Here is a 19,422-nt window from a genome sequence, read left to right as displayed (position 1 = left end):
GAAAAATTACCTAACCTCTCTGATACAAAGAATAAATATTTTTCAACAGGGACTTTTACATGCATCACAGAGATAGCCTGTTATCTTCTGATTTATATAATTTCCAGCAAGTCTTAAATTGATTTACTTGAGAAAGACATCTTCGCCCTGTTCTGTACTTAAAGGATTATTAGCTTTTATACCTCTCTTTTATCTCTCAGTTTATTTAGTCTAGGGATATATAAAGCTGATTTCCATTTATTATTCAGCATTGGAAAATACAATAGTAGAGCAATCAAGTGGAATGCAAAGGAAAAGAAATGGTCTTTCAAAAATACATTTCTAAACATATTAATAGTAAGGTCAAATGTCAGTGGGCTTGATGGCAGAGAAAGGTTCATTTTTTTTTTTTTTTAAAGAAAAGGAACAAATTCGTTCTGAAGGTAGTGATGGGAAATTCACCACTTTTGTCTAATACTCATAGTAAAGGAAACTGAGAAACATTCTCATCTGAAGAGCTGGTTTTCACTCAAATGGTTTACCCCCTTCAATAAAAAAAGATCTTTTGCATCTATAAAATGGTTGTGGCATTCCTTCATTAAGAGTATGCATTACTTTTTCTTTTTAAGATTTTATTCATTCATGAGTGACACAGAGAGAGAGACACACACACACAACACAGGCAGAGGTAGAAGCAGGCTCCATGCAGGGAGCCCGACACGGGACTTGATCCCAGGTCTCCAGGATCACACCCTGGGCCAAAGGCAGGTGCTGAACCACTGAGCCACCCAGGGATCCCCAAGAGTATGCATTACTTAATACTTAGCTTATCAGATGAACATGCAGCAAGCTGGAAATGAAAGATTTTTACGTGTTACTATGATTGACACCCAGTTTGAAGCCAACAACAACAACAACAACAACAACAAACAACCAAACAAACAAGAAAACCAACCTAGGATCATCAGTAGCATGAGAATGTACTAGTACATCTTCTATTCTTTTTTTTTTTTTTTTAATTTATATGAGAGAAAGAGAGTGAGAGCGGGGGTAGGGCCAGAGGGAAAGGAGAGAGAAACTTAACTAGACTTCCCCTCTGAGCAACGAGACCCATGGGGGGCTCGATTGCTCAACCCTGAGATCAGCACCCAAGCAAAAAGCAGGAGTCGGACACTGAACTGACTAAGCTAACCACATGCCCCAGTTTACCTTCTGTTCTTTGTTTAAACTCTTAAAAAAAACTCTTCTAATGTGTTTTTAAAATAAATGCTATGTTTTTGTACATAAAAGAGGAGGTAGACTTTTTGTCTACCTAATATCCTACTTTATCATGTGTACTTTCAACCTTGTATTTACCTCCTTCACTAATGTGAATATCACCTTTTTCTGCTTTCTTTTTGTTCGCTCTGTATCTGATAACCCAGTCCTTTTTATCTTACTTTAAAAAAATCAATAAAAATGTATGAAGCTTAAAAAGTCAAGTACTGTCTCAGATGTTTAATAAGAAACAGCCCGGGGATCCCTGGGTGGCTCAGTGGTTTAGCGCCTGCCTTTGCCCTGGGCGTGATCCTGGAGTCCCCGGGATCGAGTCCTGCGTCGGGCTCCCAGCATGGAGCCTGCCTCTCCCTCTGCCTGTGTCTCTGCCTCTCTCTCTCTATGTCTATCATAAATAAATAAATTAAATAAATAAATAAATAGATAGATAAACAAATCGAAAGAAAGAAAAGAAAAGGAAGAGTAGCCCCCATGCTAATTTCTATTCTCTAGACAACTATATTTATAATTTTTTGGTTTGTTTCTTCAAAATAGAAAACCTGTATCCTTTTTGATAACTTATTTTTCAATCTGGGATATTACTTTTGCTTTCCTAATAATGGAAGAGGAGGAATTAACAGTTAAACTATCTTATACTAACCACCTTAAGCTTTCTCCATGCCCCCCCCATCATTTAAAAGAAATAATTATGGGGTACCTGGGTGGCTCTGTCTGTAAGGCAGGTGGCTCTTGGTTTTGGCTGGGGTCATGATCTCAGGGTCATGGGACTGAGCCCCACTTCAGGCTCTATGCTCAGCTTGGAGTCTACTTGAGATTGTCTCTCCTTCTCTGTCTGTCTCCCCCATCCCCCTGGAACTCATGTTCTCTTTCACGCCTCCTCTCCTTCTAAAATAAATAAGTAAATAAATAAATAAATAAATAAATAAAATCTTTAATAAAAAATTAAAATGAAATCTGTATTCAGTCTGTGCTTTGTACATATTATTTTATCTCTATATATGTATATGTGTATGTGTATTTATACACATATTTACACCCACAATATTTGTGTGCATACTAGAGCATATAATGCATTATTATCACAATTCCTTAATTATACTATTTTCCAGAGCTAGATAATTAATACATATTAATTAAATCCCAACTAAAAATTTCCAACAGAAATGTAAAATCGCTCACAATATGGTGCAAGCCTGTTAGTCCATCAGTTCATTTGTTCTTAAAGTCAATCCTATTGGTACCCTCCTTGGATGCTCTCCTTCAGTCTCGACTGGGTTGCTCTCAAGGTCAATGCACAGCTGCATTGCAAAGGATCCTCTTCATCTTTCTCCCAGGTGGAGGCCCCTCTTTATCATTATTTCATGTTGTCTCATTTTTGGTTTATTCCCTTATTTTCATAAAGCACACCTTTCAGTAGTTTTCTAAGAAATATTGTGTGAGAGCAAGCATGTTTTGAGACCGCATATTTCTAAAAAGTGCCTTCATTCCACCATCCCACTTGATTTGTAGTCTGGCTGCATTTGTAACTCTAGGCTAGAAATCTTCTACTTCTGAAATTTGAAGCCATTGCTTTTTTTTATTTTCAAGCCTTCCATTTTGCTTTAGAGAAGCATGATGCCATTCTCATTCTAGAGCCTATGCATGGATTCTTTTTCTCTTGCAGATTTTTAGGATCCTCTATTAACCTCATTCTAAAAATTCAGTGATACACATTATCAAGTCTGTGTGTTTTCATGGCCCTCAGTCGGACTTTTTTTTTTTAATAATAAATTTATTTTTTATTGGTGTTCAATTTGCCAACATACAGAATAACACCCAGTGCTCATCCCGTCAAGTGCCCCCCCTCAGTGCCTGTCACCCATTCACTCCCAACCCCCGCCCTCCTCCCCTTCCACCACCCCTAGTTCATTTCCCAGAGTTAGGAGTCTTTATGTTCTGTCTCCCTTTCTGATATTTCCTACCCATTTCTTCTCCTTTCCCTTCTATTCCCCTTCACTATTATTTATATTCCCCAAATGAATGAGAACATAAAATGTTTGTCCTTCTCCGATTGTCAGTCGGACTTTTTAATCTAGAAACTCTGCTACCTCAATTCTGGAAACCTGTATTGTATTATTTATTTGATAATTAATGCATCTTTTTATTTTCTGCATATTTTTTCTTTCTGCAATTCTATGTTAGCTAGAGGCTAAATGTCCTAGGTCTTTATATTTCCTCTCTCATTTTCCATTTCTGTGTACTACTTTTTGGATAATTTCCTCAAATTTATCTTTAAACATCTATGTATCTATGTATCTATCTATCTATCTATCTATCTATCTATCTAAATTTCAGTATGGTTAACATGCAGTGTTATATTAGTTTCAGGTGTACAATATAGTGATTCAATTCCCATCACCTATTTCACCCATACTCCCACCCATCTCCTCTCCGATAACCATTAGTTTGTTTTCTATAGTTAAAAGTCTGTTTCTTGGTTACTCTTTTTTTTTCCCTTTGTTCATTTGTTTCTTAAATTCCACATATTTGTGAAATCATGGTGTTTGTCTTTCCCTGACTGACTTATTTCACTTAGCATAATACACTCTAGATCCATCCATGTTGTTGCAAATAGCAGGATTTCATTCTTATGGCTGGGTAATATTACTCACATTGTTAGGGTCAGAAATGCAGGAGCAGCTTAGCTGGGTGACTCTTGGATTCAGGAAGCTGAAGCCAAGCTGTCGGGAGGGGCAGAAGTCTTCTCAAGATTTGCCTACTTCAGCAAATCCACTCTTAAGTTCACTTACTGGGTTGTACTTACATGATTGTTGACCATCCTTCACCACTAGGGTGTGTCCATAAGGCTGCTTAAGGCATGCCAGCTGAATTTCCCCAGAATGAGTGATCCAAGAGAAGTAGTAAGTGAGCATTTCTCCAAGACCAAAGTGCTGTTTTAGACCCTAATTCCAGAAATGATACCAATATTTTGGCCATATTTTACTCATCTCATGGGCTAATTCTACATGGGAAGTATTGGAACGGACTAGAATGGAGGAAAGGACTCTGAATCCAGGAAGCAGGGAATACTGGGGGACCATCATGGAGGCAGCTACTGTGAATCTCTTCCTGGCTCCTTGCCTAGAGTCTGAAGTCTGGATGCCAGTGTTTTGGGAAAACTGGTTTGGGAAGACAGGAGGGGAGCTCACTCTTTGGTTATTCAGACTTTCACGTAATTCCCTGGCTTTCAGTACAGTGCTTCCCACTCCCCCTCCCTGGTTCTTTCTGACATCTCATGCTGTAGATCCTCTCTACTCAGCCTCTGCAGAGTGCAGCTCTGATGTGTGCAAGGATGAGAGAAGGGGGCAGACAGCCCCTGGAGCATCGAGACTGCTGGGAAGAAATGGGGCAAGACCCAACTGGGCTTTTGATAGCTTTTCCATCAGTCCTCCTGCCGTCAGCCCCACACTAACTTTCAGGGATGCATGGATCCCCCAGTTCTTGAGCTTTCCTAGGTTTTTACAGCTTCAGTTGGTTTTCCTGCTCCTGAAGTATGTTAGACTTGAGCTTCCTCCCATCTGCTAAGATAATTACTTCAGTCTCTGCTTCCCATCTAACATTGTGTTGGTATCACTCACCTATTCTCACTCTCTCAAGTTTTGTTTTGTTTTTTTTTTGTCTTTATGACATTAATCTTTCTTTTTTTTTTTTTTTTCCTATTTCACTGTCTTTTTTATAAGGTTTTATGGTGGACGAATTTTTATATTTAGCCTAGTATGTATTTAGCATGCATTTCCATTTTTTCTGCTTGTATAATTTCAATATATACCTTGATAACTAGTGTCTCCTATAAAGTTTACTTTTGGAGGAAGAATTCAAAATGTTAACAGACTAATCAGCTTATCCTGCCTAAAGCTACTGAGGTGCAAAGAGAAGGGATTTTGTTTTCCATGCCTCCCTTGATTTTTGGCTGCTTCAGCATGTAGGTTTACATGGAAGGAACAGGAGGTGGAAATGGTCAGTCGTATAATGTCTGGAGGATAAGGTTAGAATTCTGAGGATTCGGGATTTATTTTAGACTATTCTTTAAAGTGCCGATCACAACAAACACTTGAGAGTTTAACATATGCAACCACATTAAAGAAAATGTGTTACCTGCGTACATGACTTGAGTATATCTCTCTTTATCTTCAGTTTTCAGTGTTTAAACCTGCCTGTTGTTCCTTACCGTGCTAGGCTTACGGAAAGAAAGCCATAAACAAGTTGGAAATATTTATTACAATACCTCAAGGTGAAACCACTAAAGTCATTCCACGGGTAATTTATTACACGGCTAGATATCAGGCACATGAGAAACTATCTTGAACTTCCAAGTGAAAGTACTTCTCAAATGCAGCATTTTAAAAATATTGTATTTAAAATATTTAAAAATTAGTAACTTTTATTTGTCTAGTATGAACAGAAGAATAAGATTTAGTTAAGGTCTTAAATTTTTGCTGGTGGACCTAAAGTCTAGATAGTATCTTGACTCTTGCTCATATACTGTCTTTCCTCAGGCCGGCTAGGCCCCTGCCTCCCATCTTGATTCCAACCTGAGTTTAGAACCACACGTGCTTTCGCGTGGCCAGGCGGCGGCATGCCATCTGAGGCCTCCCCAGGCAGGCACAAAGCTGTTATCCCGGGGCCGTTTGTATTATTTGTACTTCTAATGCCAGTTCATATTTACTTTCTTGGTCTTCTTTTGTTCATCTGTCTTATTCTGCAATTCATAATTTATAAGTATAGTTTAATTATTCAAAATAGTTATTTTTAGACATTTGAACTCTTTTTTTTCTTAGACTGTCTTGTGTATAAATGTCATTATCCCCAATGAGACTGCTTAATTTCCCAAGTAGCGGATCCAGTGTCTTGCTCCTTTGTGTTTCCTGTGGTGCAGTACAGGCTTTCTCAACCTCAGCGCTTTCTACTGATATTTTGAACTGGATTATTCTTTACAATGAAGAGGCTATTTCCTGTGCATTGTGCACGGCAGTATCCTTGGCCTCTCCCCACCAGGCACCACATAAGTAGCACCCCGTGCTAACCCCCACATCAGTGACATCCAAAATATTTCTAGTCATTGTCAGATGTTCCAGATGGGGGTGGGGTGGGGAGAGGCCATCCCACTGGTGTAGTGGAATACACTTTGGGAAAAGACCTGAGGTTAGTTGCCCAGCACTGGAGGTAGAGACAGGATAGGTTGAGAAGATTCAGAAATCTAAGCTTGCTGCAAGACTCAGAATGCAGAGAAACTGAGGGAGCAGAAAGATGAAAGTTCCCAACTACTTCTGTAGGGGTGATTGACAGTGCCATGAATTGGCATCTGCAGGTCTGTGGTCGGTACCAGAGGTTGAAAACCATTTTAAAAGTCTTTCTGTCTTTCTGTCTGTCTGTCTTTCTTTCCTTCTTTCCTCCTTTCCTTCTTTTCTTTCTTTCTGTCTTCTTTCCTCCTCCTTTCCTTCTTTCCTCTTTCTTTTTTCTTTTTCTTTTCTTTTTTCTTTCTTTTCTTTTGTTTTTCTTTTCTTTCATGTAAGCACAGGGTGAGGGATGGGGGGCCAGAGGAGTAAGGAGAGGGATAAGCAGACTCTGAGTTGAGCGCAGAGCCTGACACAGGGCTCAGTCTCAAAACTCTGAGATCATGACCTGAAACCAAGAGGAGGACCCTCAACAGATTGAGCCACACTGGCACCTGGAAAACTATTTAAATGAGCAACTGCCAAGGTATCAAGTGGGGCCAAGGGGCAGCATGCCCCATTCTATCACAGGAGAGGTTCCACAGTTGATGGAAGTAAACAATGGAAGCATTTAGGCAGTTTGGGAATCAAAGTGTCACTCTACTGTGAAATCTGTAGACAGAGAGGACATGTCATCTATCTGTTTATCATTCCATACTTGTCTGTGTGTCTGGAAATTCACCTTCTCAACAGCCTAGCTGCCTCCTTAGCTATCTAAATTGTTGTGCTAATCAACTTCACTTCTAGAATTTGGAGAATTTTTAAGAAAGATTTCCTGTATTCATTGGCATGCTTCTACTTTAAATTAAATGGAAATAAGAGTTGAACCATACACTAAATAAAAATAAAAATAGCTCCACTTGCATGCTGTTGCTAATATCAGCCTGACTCCTCATATCCTTTTCAAAGAAGTCTGTAGAACCCAAAAATTTCCTGACAGCTGGGCTTCAACTGCAGCCATGTTAACCTCTCTGCAGGTGCAAGTAGACTTCTGTCATTCTTCGTTTGTGATTCTGATGCCTGACTGTCACATGTACAGTTATCGAAGTCCACAGGGTAGAACTACCTTCTTATCTGTAGTTCTCAGGTATGGAGCATGAAGGGATAGTTGCAAAGAAGGGAATGATAGCAAGTTCATGACTGGGATGCCCCAGTTTGCAGGTTGAAGAGAAGGGGCCTAAGTAATGTTACTCATCAACACTTACTTCAGGCTTTGGAAAATAATTGCTCCTTTAAGGACCTTTCACATGTATTTGTCTAGTCTTCAACAGTTGGCTCTACCAAAGGTGCCCACGATTATCTAGGATATTAAAAATCACACATTCAACAGAAATTTCTTGAGCATCTCCTGTCTGCCAAGCATTGTGTTCACCATAGAGAATACAGTGAGCAGCAGGGCAGACACAGCTCCTGCCCTCACACAGCTTCTAGCCTGGAGGGTGTACAGACAGGTAACAAGCATGTACCTGTAAACTCTGAGATGTGCTACAAAGGCAAGAGCATACAGAGAACCCGATTTAGAGAGCCAGAGAAGAACTCTGTAAGGAAGTGGAGTTTAAGTGGAGTTTTGTTTTGTTTTTTAAGTGGAGTATGTTTTAGGCAGAAAGGAATATTCCTGTCTTCAGACCTTTATGCCTGTAGGCCTATGCTGAAGGCTATAGAGGTCACATTCTATATGTCCCATGAACAATTCTGTATATTTTTATTTTAACACCTCACATTAACTGATACGTTTGCATGTCTTAATCTTGAGCAAAATGCAAACTGTTCCTAGAAGATATAAATTGGGTCTTATTCATCTTGATATGACCTAGTCTTGAGTTTCACAACTCAATAATATAGAATATTGAGTTGAATCATATTGAGCAAGTGAATGAGTGACTGAATGAATGAACAAATTTGGGGATGCAATAAAGAGTGTCGATACCTGCTTTGTCCTCCGCTTCCACACTTTCTCCTGCTGTTGGAGGCTCTTTCTGTGAAGTGGAGTTTCTGACCTAGTCTTGAACATTTGGCCTTGTTTGATTTTAGATGCCCAGAATCCAGCACCATGGGTAGTACTTAGCCAATTGATAAGAGGTGAATGAATGGAAGAATGGATTCACTTTTTAGTTGTGAGCCTCATTATCTAAACCTGCTTGTTCACCTTTGAAACCTGGAGTCTGCCCGCCCAAAGCATTTCTATACTGAGTCCCCCACTGCCAACAAGCACACTTACGTTATTTTGTCTGGAAAGGAAAAATTGGAAAAATCAGTTTTATCTCTGAAATGTCTCAAAACTGTCTCCTTCTCTGCCTAGGCCAAACCGCCATTATCTCTCTAGCATAACTACAATAATCTCTTTTATCTCTCTACAATCCATTCTTTATAAAGCAGCTAAATTTTCTTTTAAAATATAACATGCAAATGTAAAATGTAAATGTAGAATCTAAAATATTGTATAAACCAAAGCATAAGGACTGAGAACTATGATGGTGGAGAACTAATAATGCCCATCTCTATCACACAGAATGAAATTCAAACCCAGGTTCAAACATTGAACCCAGGGTGGGGTTAGTAGAAATGGAAGAGAGATATATTTAAGAGACATTAACCTCATTGTGGCATGGAGTCGATATGAAAGTCACTATAAAATTCTACATGATGGGCACCTCTGCTTTTAAGGCCCACACATACAGTTTTTATCAATTTTTCCGAAGGTGAGCAGGCTCCAATGGCTGAAACCCATGAGAGATGGATTTGTGAACTTGTAGCATTTGACCACTTCACTATGGAGGAAATACCTGTCTCCCAAACTGGGCTCGGTGACCTGCTCCAAAAGTCTACTCAGGAGACCAAATCACAGGGCACAAGATTACTAAATACAAAATGAATTAAAACCAAGGGAACTGATTATTCATAAGAGATATTTCCATTCATCTTGGGCTGCCTTGTGAATTACCCTTCTCTAGTAGATGATTTGTCCATCTAAATATCCATGGGTATATGTTTAGAAGCAAAACATTCTGTTCTCAGAGCTGTGCAAATACTCTGTGAATTTTTCCTCTTTAACCCCTGCCACCTCCCACTCCCCATTTTCCTATGTAGAGGAAAGTCGTATCTAGAACCCTTGTGGTCTGGAGGAAGGAGCACAGAAGTTGCAGTCAAACCAGGGTTCTGACTTCAGCTCTGCCACATTATATACCCTCTCTTGTCTTGGAATTTTTTCTCCCAAACAGGGTATCATATCTATCTTTGCAGGTTTGTCAGTGAAATGCAAAGCCTGTAAAGGAGTGCCTCGCCTACAGATGCGTAGTGTAAGGTTACAGATACTGAAGGCAGCTAAGCCAGATCCATAGCACAGATGGAACACTGCACCATCACCTGGCACAAACATAATAGTTGTTATAATAAATATGTCCTGCTAGAAAAAAAATTGAGCTAAAATTTTATTTTAGTCACTTTCTAATTCTTGCTTCTGAAGCTACATCTTGGTTTTCCCACCATCTTGGGAAAGAACATTTCTTGGTCAAGAACATTTTGGCAGATGACTGATTTCCTCCATGGTGAGTTATGTTTTTGTTTTGTTTTGTTTTTGGTTATTATTCACAGAGTAGCCCTTCACTGATCTCAAACTGCAACACCGTCTTACCAACGCCTCATATACACTCATTGTTTTTTTAACTTCTGTGAGTATCTGCCCTCACTTGGATCATTGTCTTGATTCATACCCCATCATTTTCCCTGGCTTTGCTTGTTGATCACACCAAAGGACTCTCATGCTTACCAAACCCCTCCTCCTGGTCACCACCCACATCGATGATTTGCTTACTGACTTACTTTCTACTTAATCTCGATTGCCTAAATGAAGTGGTCATAGGCTCTACTGAACTGTCCTGGATAGGCACTCTTTAAATCCTGGCCCCATCATGGTGACTAGCAGGAAGGTGGTGTCATTGATAGAAACAGGTCAAAGGGGTGCTGATAGGAGGGAATAGAGAAGTGTAATTTATAACAATTAGTTCAAGCAGAGGTGATATTTAGGTGGTTAGAGATAGGGACTAGAGCTCTCATTTAGCAGGCTGTTTTTTAGTGATACTAGAAGATAAACTTTATTCCTCAGTCATTAATTCCTTCAGTGTTTGGTGAACATATGCTGTTGCCAGGCACCATGCTAAGCATTGGGAGTATAGAGTGAGTGAGTTGGAATCCTCCAAGGCATTCACTCTCTGGAGTAATAAATGGGTGTGATATATCTGTATGCACTTATCTACTTACTTATCCATAATGTAGTATGATTTCTTCAATTTAATATTCAGAATATAAAATGTGATCAATAATCTAGAAAGGAGGGCAGAAGTTAGGAGACCGACATTCTGAAGCTTATCAGCCATATGACGAAGACACCTAAAATTTTCTCATTTGTAGAGTATTGGACTAGATTAAATGTTTTCAGCTGATCTCTTGTCAAATGATTCTGCAAAGATTCCAGAAATGTTTGACTTTAAATGCTTTTGAAAGGTGTAAAGAAAACATATGCTCACTTAAATAAGTGTATTATACCTAGGCTTTCCCTCATCAAGAGAGCCTCATTGTTCTTGGCCCAAGCTTGTAATTATTTAAATATTGCAAAGTTGGCCTAAAGGTTACCAATTTGCATTAACTCTATAACTAAAAAATTCACATGTAGCTTTTTTTCTGTTTTACTTACTGTGTTCCATGCCATATTTTCCTTGGCCAGTAAGTCTCTGTCACTGGCCCATACCTGCAGCACTTGGCTCTAAGAAGCTAGGACTTTTATGACTCATAAGAAAAGTGCTTTTTACCCAAAGTCAGCAGATTGGATAGTTCTTTTTGATTTAACAATTTATTAAGATGTAACTCACAACATAAATTCATCTGTTTAAAGTGTACAATTCACTGGGTTTTAGTATATTCATAGAATCGTGCAACTATCCTCACAATCAATTTAGAACATTTTTATCACACCAAAAAGAAACAGTGCATCCCTTCCAAACAACCCTTAATCCCCCCACTCCCTGGCCCTGCCTCAGCCTTAGGCAACCACTTACCTACTTTGTATCTCTGTGGATTGGCCTATTCTGGACATTTCATGTAAATGGAATCATATAATAGGTGATCCTTTGTAACTGGCTTATTTAATTTAGCGTTATGCTTTCCAGAGGCATCTATGTTGCAGCAAGATACATTTATTTTTACTGCCAAAAAATATTCCATTTTATGGATATACCACATTTCATTTAATCATTCATCAGCTTATGTATGTTCAGATTGCCTCAACGCTTTGGCTATTATGAGTAATGCTGTTATGAACATTTATATACAAGTTTTTGCATGCACATATGTGTTCATTTCTTTTGGGTATATACCTAGGAGTGAAATTGCTGTGTCATCTGCTAACCTTCAAGTTAACTATCTAAGAAACTTTGCTACTCTTTTCCATTGCTGCAATACCACTTTGCATTCCCACCAACAGTGTATAAGGGCTCCAGTTTCGGCACATCCTCGCAAACCCTTGTTCCTTTCGCCTTTTTGATGATGGTCATCCTCGAAGGTGTGAAGTGGCACTTCACTGTGGTTTTGATTCACATTTCCCTGAAGGTAGAATGAATGGTTCTTGAAAGAAAAATGTAAGAGTGACAAGGACAAAACTAGGAGAAAGTACAGAGAGAGAAAACGATATTGGGGATGGAACCGTGAAAGTCAAAGTTGCTTAGAGAACTGGCCAAAATATAGGACTTGGTGGGCAGAACATTCTCCCCAGAACCTATTTTTCTGGATCATGGCTCTGACGCCCGCCTCTGGCAGCAAAGCTGCAGTCCTTCATGGAAAGGTGGAGATGTATTTGTGTTATAGCTCATTCTATTCCAGTTAGTTTGTATGAAAAAAAGTGGCATAAAGCAGTGTAAAGCTGCCTTTTAAATTCAATCAAAGTACTTTGAATGTGCTTAGTCTTCCTACCCACTCCCTTCCTGTGCCCCATGCTGTGATCATTTCTGCCACTTTGTCATTGATTTTGCATTTTTCCTTCACTTAGAATGACTTCCTCTATTTTTTCTATCCATTCAAATCCCATCCTTAATATTGGGTGACACCTGGCCCACCTGCTCATGCAGACTCTTCTGACCTCTTGGACAACACTGACAAGATGCCTTTTAGCCCATGGACAGCATTTAGGTGGTTTACACTGCTCGATTTGTCCTTAGTGATGACATTTTCTTGCATTGTTCGTATTACTTTATATGTGCTTTCAGGTATCCCTGTGTGTTCCTTAAGGGGGAGGCATGGGTTTATGTTACCTAATACTGCCTATAAAACCAGAAAAAAGTGCTTAGTGCATCTCATAATCGTTAAATTAAATCAAAGTGTTATTTTTTTGTTTCATAGAATTTCATAAATGCAGGCAGATTCTCCATAGCCTTAGGAATTAACACCCATCTGATAAATTCATTAATACAAAACAAAGGGAAGAGTTTACATTTTCAGATTAAAAAAAATAAGTTTATTTCCAGGTCAGATCAAATTTACAATTTTAACATTTCTTTAAGGGAATTGATAACTTAGGAAAGCTCTGGGGAATGCCATCTATGCTTATTATATTTAGGGGACTTGTTCTGTATATGAAATTATTTTTGAAATGTCTGTATGTTGTCAAAGTCAGATGGGTAATACTGATGCAAGGTGGCATTTCTCTCCAAGTTTAAAAACTCTGGGGTCATGGGGGGTAGGGCACTTAAGTTTACCGCTTCTGTCGAGTTGTCCTCAAGGTTAGTTTTCTGGAACATTGTGCTCCACTCCTGTCCTTGAGCTCTCCATCCGAAATTAGAGATGGGCAAAGTCAAGCAAACAAGGCAAAGGTTAACACGGGCAGGCTAACAGGAAACAGATGGGAGTTGTCAGCCTGAAAGTGAGGTCCCGCTAGAGGCCTTCCCTTCAGAGACCACGACTACTTGGGCTGGAAATCTGACCAGGAAGGAACTCCCCAAGCGACCTCACCTCAGAGCACCTCAGCAGAAAGGGCGACAGGGTTCAGAGAGGTGATGGGTGATGGAAGAGCAGAGAAAGCACAATTACCTGTGGGTTGCCTTAAAAAGGCTGATCTCTAATGTAGTAAATAAAGCAAATGTGAATAATTTCATGAACCTCTGTAGATAGGCCTACAACTGGAAAGGTGTCCTGAAAAGGACCCTTGCAACAGCTCCGTAGAGATACATCCACACTGGCCGAATCCAAATTTTAAAACTCTCCTGAGGATTTGGGAACACATGATGAGTAGCTAGAATGTGGGATGAAATAATGACCTGGATTTGTTATAAAGCAAGAAAATTTATTGTGTGTGGCAAGCAAATTATGTGTTGTAGATTTGCCTGATTCTGAGGAAGCATTAGGGCCACCAATTATTACCACTCACTTTTTAGGGTTAACTTCTCAGCAGCTGGAGCTGCCACTGGAGGTGCTTACTTTGGAAAGACTGACTACAAAGTGGAACCAGAGTCCCTGGGATTGTGATTTGACAAGCAGGAGGAGACGCTATTTATTGAACATCTTGTATGTTGTAGGCATTTTGCTGGACATATTATTCACATTCACTCTTTTCGATGATCTTATGCCTCTTCTTTTAATTCTAAGTTTAAATATGGGGAAACTGAGACTCAACAAAGTTAAGGAGCTTGACCTATTCGTACATGACATAAATGGTAGAAATAGGAAATCTGGGTCCTTTGAATTCCATACCACATGCCTTTTTTTCTTATACTTTACTATAGGTCAAGTGCATTGTTAGGGTGCCACACTCTTCCCAAGTGATCAAACGCCTTTTGCTTTTGCTTAGGAAAAATAAAACAAAAAGAGGATCAAAAAATCCAAAATATCAGGAAGTTACCAATTTAAGCCCTTATTTATATTATCCACATTTCCGTAATTTTGTTTTCAATAATCACCTTATTTCATTATTCAGATTTAAACAATACAAAGATAATAAATCTAATGATTATATTCAATTAAATTCAACTAGTTCTGCTTTAAAGGGTATATTACTGTGCCATAAAAAATAGATGTGTATTATATATCCTGTCTAATATTACCTGTATGTAATTGCCTTGAACACATATTTCTATTACTTTGTTAAATAACCATGCCAGTATCTTCTCAAACCAGTCTACTTTTAAGCATACTATTTATGACTAAAGTCTACCAGAGATCAGAATTTGCCAGCCAACACTGAATTAGAAAATGCCTCCATTCAAAATTTCCTACAAATGCTCTTTAGAAATGTATTTTAAATTTCATTCTAGTGAAACCAACTTTGAGTGAATCTTAATGGGCTAGAACAAAATAGATTTGGGATTGATTTTTCCCATAAAATATGCAAAGCCCTATTTTTAAATAGATTTTTTTCTCTGATATTGCTCCTTTTCTCTCTTTAACAATGAATTTGTCTAAAATATTTCTTTTTCAGATTTTACTTAAATTACAATAGAATTAATTCTTTAGGATTGCCGAGGTAGATGGCAAGTACAGAAAAAGTCCAGATTCTAGAACACGTTAACTTCAAGCCAGCATTTTGCCTGCAGCTGTTCTCAGGAATTATGTGCAAGTTTTACTATGTTTAAAACTGTTTTCAGGCTCAGTCCTTCAGAATATTATCATTTGTTAAGCAATATAACCATGCACAACTGTAACAAGCCAGAACACTGTTGGGTCCCCCCACCCCCTTACTTCACACATCCACTAGGCAGACTGTTTACACCAGACAATATCTATGCAAGATGTCCCTCTACATCTTTCTCTTTTGCTTGCTTCTTGTTAGTTACAAAGATACATACTGTGCCAGGCACTAAGCTGGTTTCAACAGCTATTTATTTAGATTGTGTGAACTGGAGCTGAACTTGAACCCAATTAATAGCAACTGAACTTGAACAAACTGATATGAAATCATTACAGGCTCAGTTCCCTGGTCCATTATCCCTGAAGAGATCATCCGACAGCACTCCAGGTGCCTTTTCTATGCCAAATCTTGGTGCAGTGCCCAATCAGAAAGTGTCGGGGGGATTAGAAGTTCGGTTGCATTGGAGTTAGCTCATTACCACATTTGTGATCGCTTTCACAGAGAGGAGAGGTGGTGATCCCAGTGGGCGGGATTGCAGAGAAGGCTTTGTTTTCAGCACCATCTGGCACATGGTTGGCACTCATTAACACAGCACAATGTCGATTAAAATAATAATTGTACACGGCAGCAATACTGCTTAGATGGGTCCCTACCTTTGGCCTTCCAGCAAAGGGTATGGAAGAAAGGGGAAGCTAAGGGAGTGCTTCTGATAGCTGTGGTCACTGGCCTTGCATCTTTCTTGATGCCTACATTTTCCCAAAATCATATACTTTCTTTTTATTTTCACGTATTTGTTTATTTTTAGCAGCGGTATATTCCTTTTTCCTTTTCCTTTATCTTTTTCTCTTTTCTTTTTTCTTTTCATTTCTTTTTCTTTGTGATTAGAATGAGCCTGACCCTCTTCCCAGGCCCTGCTAGATGTGCTACAGCTATACTGCAGCCAGGAAATGTTCGCTTTAAGGACATTCCATACAGTGACATTTCTTCTGCAACTTGAATTAGATGTAATTGATGGTTTTAGGTTTTCCTCCTTTAAAGGATGCATTCATTCATGGATTCAACCATTCAAGTGCTTAGTAAGACTGCACTCTCCTTCCTTAAGAAAACAGATGCAGTTTTACATTAGCTTGTCCAGGACTTCGGCAGAATCTGCTTTGGTTTGTTCACAGGAGTCTCTTTAGAAGACCAGGCTGTGGATGTGGACGGGGGGCAGTCTTTGGAAGACAACTGGTTGAGTTGGAATCCCACTCTTACCGTGTACTGGGTGTGTGGCCAGGAACAAACCACCTAACTTTCTTTTGGTCTCTGTATCCTTAGCTGTGCAATGGAGTAATAGTCATCCTCAAGCTCCAGAATTGCCATGAAGATCACAAACAGAGCATTTAGAATCGTGCCTGACGTTGGTGAGATATCAAGGATAGCTATGACTACATATGCATCGCCATCATTTTCTGCAAAAGGTCATGTTTCCTTGAGAATGTGCCTCATGTGTACTTAAACTTCCCCCCCAAATGATAGGACTTTTTAGCTGTGGTAATGGAGGCTGTGGCTAAAGGGATATCGGTCCAGATGTGTTAATGAACTCTTTCTGATAAGACACTGTGGTTTAATTCCTTGTCTTGCTAAAGTGAGAAGAAACCACTTGGTGTGGGTAGGTTTGTTATATAAGATGATAGTTGCTGAAGTATATCGTTGTTTGCAGAGCAGATGACATATATGGTATAATACAGAAATGAGTTATGTATTTCAGTGCTATAGGTAGTGATCCTGTGATTTTCTCTGGTTGTGGAACCATGGAAAGCATGTCCCCTGGCAACCTAATGATTTGTGTCCTGTGACACTGAGGTAACCGGGGTCTTTCATTCTGCCATTTGGTATGTGCAAAAGCCTTCCAGGAACTGGCTTTCTGCAGGAGTGTTTAAATATCATTTATTCCACCAAGAGAAGATGATAGACATTTTAGATGCAAGCAAAAGATTAAATGCATTTGGTTTAACTAGCAGCACTAAAAAGGGCTGCATCTCTGTATTGTTGCTGTTTATCTTCTTTCCCACAGTGGAATATTGAGCTTCCCCAGGCTGTGAGTCAGGTATTAATGCCGAGTTTAGGTCAAGCAAGAGTGTGTTCAGTCTGTGACACTTAGATAGCAAAGGCAAACTGCTCACGGCTATTAGGCAGGAGTTTCTGTATGCCAGCGATTGCATGCTTGTGGCTCATAATCAGAGTGATCCACAGCAACGGATAGATAGGCTCGCCGTGGCTGTTGTCTTTGGTCTGCTGTTTTTGCCAAAAATGTCAGCATTTCTCCAACAGACCTGCCCATATGACACATGCACAGTCTCCTTTAGTTGTGCTAAATGACTTGCCGCTAACATTACAGAAAACTTTTAGTATCCTGGAGGGGATGTCTCCTACCATTCCCATGAAGAATAAGTTGGAATAAATAAATGACTTTTTCCTTAATTGATACTTTGGAAGTGTTGATGGAATTTGTGCCAGGGTGTTCTCTTGGGCAGCCTGGTTTCCAGGTTCTCTGCCTTGCTTTAACGTTCCCCGTGCTTGAGAATCAGCAATGACATGTCGCGCTTCTGGTTTTTCTATTTCCATGAAGCTGGATCACTGCTCTGGGTTCTGGGGAGCAGACATGTAGAAAGCCAAGACCCTCTCTGGCTTTATTACCAGCTTGTCTCTGAGTTGCAAGGGTGATTCCTACTCAACATCCCTCACTGCCCAACTCCATCCAATTCCCTGATGCCTTGACACACATACGCTCTGTATCTGATAAGTTGAGTCAGCAGCCAGTATTGCTGATTTGTCATTTAATTTTGTGTATCCTGGCCCAGACCCACCTGTATCCCTGCATGATTGCTCAACCTACACCTGTCCCGACTCTCTCAATTCCTTCCTTAATTTAACAAACATCTATAGAGTACCCTCAGTGTGCCGGCATCTTGGCATGCATCAGTGAGAAGATAAACAAGATCTGTGCTCTGAAGAAGCTTCCTTTCTGGCTGCATCTGAAATAATACCTGTAAACAGATGCGCAGAGTATTTCTGACGGTAACCTTGCAATGAAGCTACTAAACTGGATAAAAGAATAGAGAGTAACCACGAGAGAGCTACTCTGAGAGGAGAGGGAAGGGTGGAAGAGCATTTGAATAGAGGGATCAGCCAATGTGAAGGCTTCCACGAGGGGCCTTGGACATAACAGGAGGTGGGTGGATCAGGAGGTGACTACCCACCGAGGCATCGCATCTCCCGCAAAGCTCTCTCCGCTAGTCACAATTACCGTTCTGCCTCTGGCTCCTACAGCACTTTGTGGTGACTGCTTGATTGTCTTGGGTGACATTGTCTTACACGTTCTTAAGTGTAAGTCAGTTTCTTCAGAGCCCTTTGAGGTCAAGGACTATGTCACATTCATTTTTGTTTCCCCAGAATTTAGCAAAGTTCCTACAGTTAGCAAGTTTCTGGCAAATGTTAAGCAAAATAAATGTTAAATTGGACATAAAGCCCCAAAAGCAGAAGGGCTCTGGAAGTAGGATATCAGGCTCATTCCAGGGTACAAGTATTTGAGGAGTTTGTAATCCCTCAGAAACTTTGCAAGCCAGTCTGGGGTTCAAACCTCTCTTTAGCATGCTCTAAGGCAAATTCAGAGCTCTTTTTCTTTCTTTCAAACACTTTAGATCATGACTCAAAGCAAGAAAAAGGCATTTTACATTGCAACCTAGCAGACACATAAGTATATAACTGTGTCATAAAACAAAGTGTACCATTCCTGTGTGTAACACAGACTGATATTTCCCGTACCATTTTCTGTATCATCTGTGGAACAGAATGCTGATCATGACATGACCCTTTAAGTGGATTTCAAGACTCGTAAGTGGTCTGCAACCCACAGAGTGAGAAAATCCTGCTTTCAAGGATCAAGAGATTCCCCTGAGGTAAAGTTCAGAGAAAGCAGCATGAACTCTAACTGAAGCCCAGGACGCCTGAGCACACTCTGACCATTTGTTGAATATTTGCACAAAACTAGCAGTGGCCATGTGGCAGCCAGGTGAAGCAAGCCATCACTGACAAACACTCAGGTTGGGTTCTAGAGGCACCTTTTAAATTAGATTCCAGCCATTTGAATGCTGAAAAGTTTTTGGAAGTGGGGCTCCTAGTCATCCCGTCCACCATGTCTGTATATGACGTTAAGAGTGTTGTAGGTGAATGTGTTGTTTCTAAAATGAAACCATGGGCCCACAGAGATATAAAGAACTTAACATTTCCTCTGCCAATATGTTTATATAAATATTGCTGTCGTTA

General features: G+C 39.7%; 1 protein-coding gene across 5 annotated transcripts in view; it reads left to right on the top strand.

Annotated features, from left to right (window-relative positions):
* Positions 1 to 19,422, top strand: part of PARD3B (par-3 family cell polarity regulator beta) — a 979,753-nt gene that overhangs the window by 422,031 nt on the left and 538,300 nt on the right. The gene's annotated exons all lie outside the window — the stretch shown is intronic.

This window comes from Canis aureus, chromosome 36 (assembly GCF_053574225.1).
Source record: "Canis aureus isolate CA01 chromosome 36, VMU_Caureus_v.1.0, whole genome shotgun sequence".
Taxonomy (NCBI): Eukaryota; Metazoa; Chordata; class Mammalia; order Carnivora; family Canidae; genus Canis; species Canis aureus.
Note: the sequence above shows the minus strand (reverse complement) of the source record. Positions and strands in the feature narration are given on the sequence as shown.